Source organism: Mustela lutreola, chromosome 7 (genome assembly GCF_030435805.1).
Source record: "Mustela lutreola isolate mMusLut2 chromosome 7, mMusLut2.pri, whole genome shotgun sequence".
Taxonomy (NCBI): domain Eukaryota; kingdom Metazoa; phylum Chordata; class Mammalia; order Carnivora; family Mustelidae; genus Mustela; species Mustela lutreola.
Window position 1 is genome coordinate 18,644,772 of NC_081296.1, and position 10,106 is coordinate 18,654,877.

A 10,106-nucleotide genomic window follows, 5' to 3' on the forward strand; every position below is an offset into this window, starting at 1 on the left:
GCTTTTCAAATGGGAGTATCTATTAGAAGGAGGGAAAAACAAGGACACACAGAAAATAGACATCCTGGGGCGCCTGGGTGGCTCAGTGGGTTAAAGCCTCTGACTTCGGCTCAGGTCATGATCCCAGCGTCCTAGGATCGAGCCCCACATTGGGCTCTCTGCTTCGCAGGGAGCCTGCTTTTTCCTCTCTCTCACTCTCTGCCTGCCTCTCTGCCTACTTGTGATCTCTGTCTGTCAAATAAATAAATAAAATCTTTAAAAAAAAAAAAGAAAAGAGACATCCTTATTTCCCTCAGAAAACATTTCTTTCTTACACCTAAGAAAAGCCATATTTGTAAAGATTAATTGCATACTAGGCAACAAAGGAAACCTTTACAAGCCTTCCAAATTAAAGATTTAAAGAACAGTTCTTTGATCACAATCCAGTAGAATCAGAATTAGATAACCTGGTAACAAAAAATTGAAACTACATACAAGTTAAGAAATACAGTTTTCAGTCGAAGAAAAAAATCATAAGATGACTGAAGAAAATCTTGAAAGCAATGGAAAGGAGACTATTTTATACCAAAACTTACATAAGACACCAGAAGTTATACTCTAAGGAGACTTTAGTGTCAAATGTCTTCAATTTCAAACATTTTTTTGAATAAAAGAAACTACTCATTTAAACCCATCAGAAAAGGGCAGTTCAATCAAAAGAAAGGAAGTAATTATATTAAAGATAAATTTTTAAACTAATAAAAAATATGAGGGGCAAATAAACTCAAAGTTGTTTCTATGAAAGACTAATGAAATAATAAAAAACTTCACATGTCCTATTAAGGATAAGAGAGGGGGAAGATGGAGTATGGAGGAGGTGGGGAGAGAGGGAAGGGGGATGGGGAAAGGGGGGTTTCAGGGAGGAGGGGACAGAGAGAGGGAGAGAGAGAGTTGCAAAACAGATAAGGATTGGGAACAGATATAAAAGCAAATGCATAATATAAAAGAATCACTAAACTGCAAGGCACTTTATACTAATCAATTTGATAACCTAGAAGAAACGATGATTTCCTAGGAAAACAAAATCATACAAATGATTCAAGAATGGAAAATTCAGAAGATGAGTTCCAAGATCATACAGGTTTGCAGCTGGATAACTGTCATTCTACTGTTAAATGGCAACAGGCAATTAAACAATAATAAGTCAATTCACTTGATGAAGCTGAGCACAATTTTAATACCCAAACCCGAGAGGTAGGAACGGGGAAGCTATTAACAAATCTGGCTTAGGACAGATTAGTTAACAGAAACTGAACTAATGTTAGCAAATAACAGAAGTCAGGCATTTATCAAAGGACTATATCCTGAGACCAACTTGGATTCATTCCAGGAAAATAAAGGGAGCTCAAGACCAGAAAATCAATAAGATTTACCTCATCACTGAATTAACTGTGAAAAAACTCTTAAGATCATAGCAATAAATGCATTTGATAAAAAATAAAGGCACCTGATAAAAGGTGAGCAGCCATTCTTTGTAAAAATGAAGATAAAAACAGAAGGATGTTATGCAGGAGGGATTATTAACCGGGAAGCACTAGATCAAGAGGTAGATAAAATGAGCCCATATTTGTTAAGCAGTGACAGAGCCCCATGCGTGCGTGGATAGAGGCGAATGAGCTCATGGATGAGCACCAGGCTGTCAACAGGTATTATAGGGACAAAGGCAGCGGTGAGGAGAGGAGAGTCTTAACAACAGGGAAGAAGGTAAAAGGAGGATTGCAGTTAAAAATTGTACATGATACAAACACATGGAAATAAGACCGGATATTTTCCCGTGTATAGTTTTTTAAAACCCTGCACACATTACTGGAACTACCAACTCTTGCTTTCAGCTCCTCAGCCATCGCGTGCTTTCCCAGTACCAGGATGCAGGGGTAGATCCTCCGTTGGTGACATCCTATGTTATTGTACTCCTAAAGGGACAGGTGAAACAGCGCAGGGGCTGCAGGTCGGAACTCAGGCATCGCTGTGCCCACCCCAGCTCCCTGCTCGCCCAGCCTCCACTCTGAAGCGGCGGGCACTTGGAGCTGTTAAGAAGCAGGGATCTGAGCAGTTCCCTGGTTCCCCCTGGAGCCATCTGCATCCATCATGTTTCCCACAGCTCTCCCCGAGTGTTGGTGCTGGCTCCCCCCGAGTGTTCCCTTAGCTCCTAGCACACCCTTCTTATGAGAGCACATAGTACTCCCCGTCACAGTGCTCTGTCTGTCACATGCGTCCATTGATCCACTTTGTGCTGATTGAGGGCTGGAGCCCCCTCCTGTTAACTTCTCAAGTCCGTTTCTAATGCAGCAGCACCTGGCACTTAAGCACCTTGTCAGTACCTGCCAAATGAATGAAATGTACTCAAAACATAGTATGAAGTCTGTGTTTTGAAACTCCTTTTTGGAGCCATTTGCTATCATTTTCCCAGGAAATTTAAAAAACTTCCAGCCTTGCTGCCAATAACCTGAAGGGGTAAAGGAATGCCGGCGTGCCCCATGGGACATGTCACTCTGGATGGTCCTTTGGCAGTAGGGACTTTGATAGCGCTCTTTCAAACCCAGCAGGATGGTGGAAGGGTTACGTGGCTGAGTGCCTCCCGGGTCTGACCCTGTGTGACGCCACCCGGTGCCTGCAGCTGCCCTCTGGAAGGTGTTGCTTTAGCGGCAGAGCCAGAGGGCACCAAGCATGTGTCTGTCTCCAAAGTCCTGGGTACCACATCACAATGCCTTCCTGAGAAGCAGAATCAAGGACAGTTGCTGATCTTCATTCCTTCCCACCAAAGGTATCTCATACACCATCTTTGGAAGTTGGAGCCAGGGGGCGCCTGGGTGGCTCAGTCGCTTAAGTGTCTGCCTTCAGCTCAGGTCATGATCCCAGGGTCCTAGGATCGAGTCCCACACATTTGCCTCCCTGCTCAGCAGGGAGCCTGCTTCTCCTCCCTCTGCCATTCCCCCCACTTGTGCTTTCTGGCTCTCTGTGTGTCAAATAAATGAATAAAATCTTTTTTAAAAGTTTGGGACATACTCTTTCGCCATTCTACTTTCCCTGGGGTAATTTGCCACCTCCCTGAATTTACCTGCATCTTTCCCAAAATCTACATATCTTCCAGCCTTCTTGACCATAATGAGTCTATAAATTTTCAATAGACAGTGTGAACTTACACTTGCTAATATTTGCATAACATGCACCTCTTTCGATCTCAAAGAAAAGCTTCGCACCGCAATGGTTTCTAATCTCCAATTAGGTTCTGTTCCGGGATCCCACTGGAATTCTACGCGCCTGTCCCCTAAGATGCCATAAATTGTGGTCCAGTTTCCCAGCCAGCCAAGAAAAGCACATGGGAAGTCTTGCTGAAGTATGAGTAAGAGCCAACGAAAGGGAACATATTTATCTGCCTCGAATGCTGGGACCTGAGGAAAGCAAGTTTCATTACAGACAAATCAGGAAGGAGGTGCAGATTGCTTTTTATGTCCCACTGGAGTGGAGGTCTGCCATTGATCATTAAGGCCATTTCCTGCAATGCACTCACCAAAGTGATACTCACTTCGGAGTGGACAAAACTTAGGAAATGGCCAAGGGGAGCTCTGCTTACACTTTACACTCTCAGCATTTATTTGTATTAATTTCTTTATAGGGCAGTATAGAAACATGAGGCCACATTGAAAAAGCAAAGTTTGTCATCCTATGGCCTTGGGTCAAGAATAGAGGTAGTGCTGCTCATGTCAGTTTCAACCTCCAGTGGCCAAGGGTTTGATCTGATGCTCTTTCAAGTTTTCACCATAGCCTTTCTCAAGCTCAATGGCCAATAATCCCACAGGAGGAGATTTTAGGGCCCTCTCAAACTTCTGTTTTGCTATCTCTCCCCAGCCTGCTTCCTCTGCAAAAGTCACCACTTTGCCTGTGCATCTACCACCTCTTAGAGCCTTTGGAATCAGCCACGAATTGCAGTGCTGATTCCTTCCATGACCACATATTGTTTACAGGAAAACTCTTCTTCGTTATGCCTTGCCAGTCAGAGTGACGGTTTCATCCGCAACCTGGACCAGGTTCGGGAATGTTCTACACATAAATGTGAGCAAATGTCTTCTGTATTGAGAGACATGTACATTCTGTAAATGGACTCTATTGAAAAACCAATACATAGGGTACAGTTATGTCCTGACCCAGCTGGAAGGAGGCACTTCATTTCCATCTTTCAGAAAATTGGTGTAACACATTTATTTTCATAACAAGGAAAGCAGTTTTGTGTCCTCTACCAAAAGACTGCCATAGTAAGCAATAAATTGCCTCTTTGGAGTGAACAAATTAATAAGATATTTTTTAAATTTCAAAATAACAAAGACAGAACGATGTCTGTAATGCTAAGTGTATCCCCTTAGTTGCAGGACATTGTGTCATGGACCACCTGAGCAATGACACATGGCAGCCGGTAGTCTGATTTGTACATCAATTCACCTGGCAACCTGTTAAAAGAAAGTCTTGCACATGACAAGCTTTCAATAAGACACTGACAAGATGGCCAGGAAGCCCCCTTAGCTGGCTTTTTCAGGTGCCCAGACATCTAGTCAACCTACCTCACCAACTCATCACCATGCTTACTGGAGTAAACCCAATCTCTTCCTTCCCCCCTGGAGATGGGAGAAGAGCCACTCACACGTTTGTATGGAATTCTCATTCCCCCTCGCTCTGTCCCCACATGGCGCTGTCCGTGTAATAAATAAACAAATCTTTATGTCACCCGGAAGTTCCTGGGTCAAATTACACAACTCGGACAATTTTGGATCACTACAGCCTTTTGTTTTTCTCTCCACCTTAAGCCTTCTGGGTGACCAACAGCTATCTAAAACTCATGTTGCTGCCATATGCTGTTGTTCTTCTTCATCTTCCCAGTAAAGATCAGCATTTTTCCCTGAAGTTTGGTTTATCAGTGTCTCCAGCGTCTATCTCCAGCTCGGGTCACGGTCCCAGGTCCTGGGATCAAGTCCCGCTCTGGACTTCCTACTCTGCGGGAAACCTGTTTCTGCTCTGCCTCCCATCTCTTATGAATAAATAAAGAAAATCTTTTAAAAAAAAACATTTCTATCTTCCCACTTTTAAAGATTAATTCTAGGAATTATTGCTATAAATCCAAGTGTCCTATCTCTTTCTTAAAAAGTCTTCTCCAGGGAACCTGGGTGTCTCAGTTGATTAAATCTCTGACTCAATATTTTGGCTCAAGTCATGATCTCAGGGTCATGGGATTGAGCCCTAGTGAGGCCTCTGCGCTCAATGAGGAGTCTGCTTCTCTCCTTTTCCCTTTGCCCCATCCCCATACTCACATGTGCACACACGTGTTGTCTCTCTCTCTCTCAATGAATAAATAAACAAATCTTTAAAAAGTCTTCTACAAAGGGAGTTTGAGAAATAGTCCAGTAAGTGGCTGGAAGAAAATATTATAAGTTTTATTCATATTTCATGCCATCCATTTAACTGTTTAGCTTTTGCATGTCATTTATAATGTGCATAATAATTTAGAGTAGTAGAGTCTATAATTTATCAAAAATTTGCTTAAATTGGTGGTATGTCCGCAAATATTTTTGTATGTATGTATGTATGTATGTATGTATGTATGCATTTATTTTTGTGAAAGATAGGTGCACAGTAATAAAAGGAGATCACTGCTCCAGGGACCCAGATATTTCCCCAAGTCCTGTTTCCTTCCATTCCCTCTGGTCTTCATTAGACCCCCTTAACACCAATTTGTCCCTAAAACATGCCCTCTGCAGCACCAAGTTCGAATGCTTAACTCGGGCCATCACTGCAGGCTATACCGGAATGACCTTAGGGAAAAGGGTGGTGGGTCTCACGGGTTTGCTGTGTCACCGCCATGAACAGTCCTTTGTTCTGAACAGCTAGTGCAGCCCACGTTTGCAATCACAGGCTCTGGCACCAGAGTGGGCGTAGATCCCAGCTGGCCCCTCAGTAGCAATATGGCTTTGGGAAAGTTGTGTAATTTCTGTCCCAGACTTAAGGCTAATCCATAACGTGGAGGAGAAGACAGTGTGACCCTCAGTGGGCTGTTGAAAGGATCACGAGATGGTTCGACTCAGGTGCTCCGAGGTACCCAGCACACAGTAGGCCCACAGTAGAACAAAAAGTTGTTCTATTGATCTTATAGTTACTATTACTCATACTAACAAAACTGATCATTTGAGATGATTTTCAAGCGAAGTATCTTCGCCTGGATTTCTAAGATTAACCTGCTTCAAAATGTGAAAAATGAGCTAACCAGCAGTTTTCTTCTGCGTCTTTTCTGAACTTTTTAGGATCCTCTCTAGAGAAAGGTTGTAAAGGAAGGCAAAGTGCAGAAACTCTTGCTTCAAAGGATGTGTAGGAAATGATTAATTTTGCCAAAAAACAGTGCCTTGAACATAAAATATGTTTGACGAAGCTCACTGTAGACAGTGTATCCCTCCAGCATTCATAAGTTGAAAACTCAATGTCCAAAGGGACATAACTAGGAGATGGGGTCCTTGGGAGATGTTTAGGTCATGAGGGTGGAGTCCTCATGGGCGAGATTAGTGTCTCCATGAGAGAGACCCCACAGAGATCCCTCGCCTCCTCCACCTTGGAGGTTATAGGGAGAAGATGGTCATCTGTGACCCAGGAAGTGGGCACTTGAACAGACACGGAATCTTCCAGGGTCTTGATCATAGACTTCCCAGCTTCCAGAACTGAGAGAAATAAGTATGTCTTTAAAGCACCTAGTTTATGGTGCTCTTGTTACATCAGCCCAAACTAAGATAAAGCTTGTCTCTTATGCTGAGAAATAACACAAATGTTAACAACAATTTTAAAAAGGAACATTGTGGCCAATGACATGTAATGAACATCATCTCTCCTCTACAGAGCCAAGAGCTTAATTAGTTTCGGGCAACTCAGTAGAGTATGATTAAACCAAAGAGCAGCAAGATGTCTAAATGCTGCCTCCTACTTTTCTGCCAAAACAAAAGAAAAGCCCTAGGCTGGTTTTGGTTGCCACCAGGCACAAAACAGCCAAATTCCAAATTAGAAAGCTCTGGGGTTTAATTGTGGATGTATGGAATTACATAGAAGCTCTCTTTGATCATTCCAAAGGATGTTTCCCTCAAAGGTTACAAATACATCTCAGCCTACCAACCATCTCAGGCCTACCACAAAAATTATATATATACACTTTTACCATCTTAAAATGTGTCTAAATTTCAGTTTCGGATCCAGTTTTGACTATTGTTATGGGCTTAGTTGGATGCCCCCAGATTCCTACGTTGACGTCCTAACACCCAACATCTCAAAATGTGGCAGTATTCAGAGACAGCATTTTTAAAGAGGTGATAAAGGGAAAACGAGCTCACTGGGGGTGGGCACCAAGCCAACAGGACTGGTGTGCTTACAGGAAGAGGAGATTAGGACACAGACAAAACAGACTGAAGGACAATCGTTTGAAGACAGAGTGGAGAACACAGCTATCTGCAAGCCAAGGAGAGACGTTTGAAGAATCGAACCCTACTGCCACCTTGATCTTGGACTTCCAGCGCCCAGAACCATGAGAAAATAAATTGAATGTTGCCTAAGCCATCCGGCTGTTGATATTTTGTTTACGACAGCCCATGACTCAGAAATTTGAGGACCTCCCCCCTAGACTTTATCCTGAAGTTCTGTTTCAGCTTCAGGGGCTTGTGTAATACTACTGTATCAAGGAGGGAGGCTCCTGCCATTCCCCGCACTGGGTCATTGAGACACTGCACAGCTGTCCCCAGGGCTGGCTACATAATTTACAAGCCCCATGAAAAATGAAGATATAGGGCCCTTTGGGCAAAAACAGGGAGGAAGTGTTTGTTAAAGGTTCTAAAATAGAAAGCTCATTTCCTCCATGGTCTGTCTTCTGAAGGGGCATGGCTGCTGTTTTCTATTTGCATTTAATGTCATTCCAAGCAAATAAAAATTTTAAAATGTGATTATGGGCATGGTTTTTGCCATTCATCTTCGCAGGGTGCAATGTCAGTGTTAAATAATTCATGCAGAAATTCCACAGCTGGGGCACACCCATGTGCCCTCTTCTTATCAGAACCGTGGAAATCCTGCACAAGACCAGCTCTGCCATCTTTACCTCACCCGGGGACTCACACCTGTTCCACCGACCCTGCCTCCCTCGGCTTCCTGATGAGTAAGGAACTTGACAGGATCAGGAGCCGGGGGCTGCCTTTCTTTCCCTTCCCTCCTAAGTCACCACTTCCAAGGCTTGGCTAACACAGGGAGGTGACATGAGTGAGAAAGGACAAGACAGGGTTCTGGGCTGCTCACAAGAGGCCACCACCTCCTGCCGGTGCTCAGAGCAAGCTCTGGTCTGTAGGGAAGGCGAGCTCCGGTTGACTCGGTCATAGACGTCAGTGAGTCTCGTTGACCACCACTCACGAGGTGTCCATTTCCATGCTGTGCTCACCGGGCAGGGCGAGCAGTACATGCAAATGAGGAGGCAAGGAACGGTGGATACCCACAGTGGGCTGTCCCCTCCGCTATGTACTTGCTCCACTGTCCCACCTGTTATGTCCCAATAATGGGTCCATGATTAAAAGAGCGAGACTGATACAAAGCGAAGGTCAAACAAAGCTTTATTTCGCACCAAGCATCAAGAATCAAACTGACCAGCCAGGGCCGCTTCTCTTACAGAGAAGTCGACCCCTCTCTCCTTTACGGACTAGCTTTTAAGGGCAAAGGCCATGCGGTTAGGCTTGGCCAGGCACAGGTGGCCAATGAAATTGTAACACACAGAGAAAGCTGCACAGTGATGCTAGGTGACCAATTGAATTACAACTTACCTTTTGGTAGACATTTGACCTAGCCTATCACCTTGGTTAGGATTGGCGCCCAAAAGACTCACAAAGGGCGGGACCCATACTCCTTGGTAGCTAGGGGGACAGTATGCAACCCTCCACTGATCAGATGTCTTCACCTGGCCTGACCCACCCTTGTATTTGGGCTTTGTTACCTGAGGTTGATTTCCGGGACTTGTTTTTAAGTAAGTCCCCTGGGAGAAGGGGAGCGGGGACAGCTTAAGGGTTAAACAACAAGGTGATTGTGTAACCTCAATGGAAGCCTATGGCTAAAATATAAAAATATAAAATAGGTCCTTACACCACCCACTTCGCTCAAAAAACAAAGTCAAAAATAAAACAGTAATTCCTACACAGTGAGAGAGAAGCACACTGACTTCACCTTAGAACCCTTCTGAGGGTGGTGCTTGGCGGGGGTAGGGGTGTGTGGGGAGGTTGGAGGTGGATAATGGGACCTCTGAGGGTGTGGCCCAAAGGGCAGGGCCCTTTGGGAAGGGGCTTTCTGGGGGAGGGGCCCTTCTGGGAACAAAGCCCTGGGTGGGGGCGTTCCCTCTGGGGGCAGGGCTGGGAGCAACCCCAGAAACCTGGCCCACAGAGAAGCTGGTCCTGTCTCTCCCTCTGCCCCCTTTCCCCAGGGACCCCTAGGCTTTGGAGACTAAAGTCAAAATTAAAGCCATATGTCTAAATGGTTCATACAGTGGTTGGGTAGTGTTTTTAACATATTAATTGACTGGTTTTTCTCAGTATTTGTCAAACCTTTCCCAACTCAAGGCTTTCTCTTAAGCAGCAGCGCAAGGCTGGCCCTTCAGTTGGGTCAAACTGTTTGGTGATTCTCTGTAAAAACCCACCCTCTTGCACTGCTCAGGAGGGCAGTGTTGCGTCCAAGGATAAACATAAATATATATCAAATGTGTTTACAAATTATATTTATATGTATACATTCAATTCTATGTTTACATATATATGTATAAAATAAAAATAAAAATATTGTTTAAAAGGCTGTTTTGCGGGGCGCCTGGGTGGCTCGGTGGGTTAAAGCCTCTGCCTTCAGCTCAGGTCATGATCCCAGGGTCCTGGGATCGAGCCCCGCATCGGGCTCTCTGCTCAGCGGGGAGCCAGCTTCTCCCTCTCTCTCTGCCTGCTCCTCTGCCTACTTGTGATCTCTTTCTGTCAAATTAATAAATAAAATCTTTTTTAAAAAATGCTGTTTTGCGGGGAACCTGGGTGGCTCAG

General features: G+C 44.4%; 1 protein-coding gene across 2 annotated transcripts in view; it reads left to right on the forward strand.

The window, feature by feature from the left end:
- The window catches only part of LOC131835658 (conserved oligomeric Golgi complex subunit 2-like), a 43,928-nt gene extending 36,311 nt beyond the window's left edge, over positions 1 to 7,617 (forward strand). Inside the window, exon 9 of one of the 2 annotated variants that reach the window (XR_009355301.1) lies at positions 7,436 to 7,617. The gene's annotated coding sequence lies outside the window, so the exon portion shown is untranslated. Of the gene's footprint in view, positions 1 to 4,004; positions 4,197 to 7,435 lie in introns of those variants that run through there. The other variant, XR_009355303.1, reaches the window with a different exon arrangement.
- Positions 7,618 to 10,106: the final 2,489 nt, after the last annotated feature.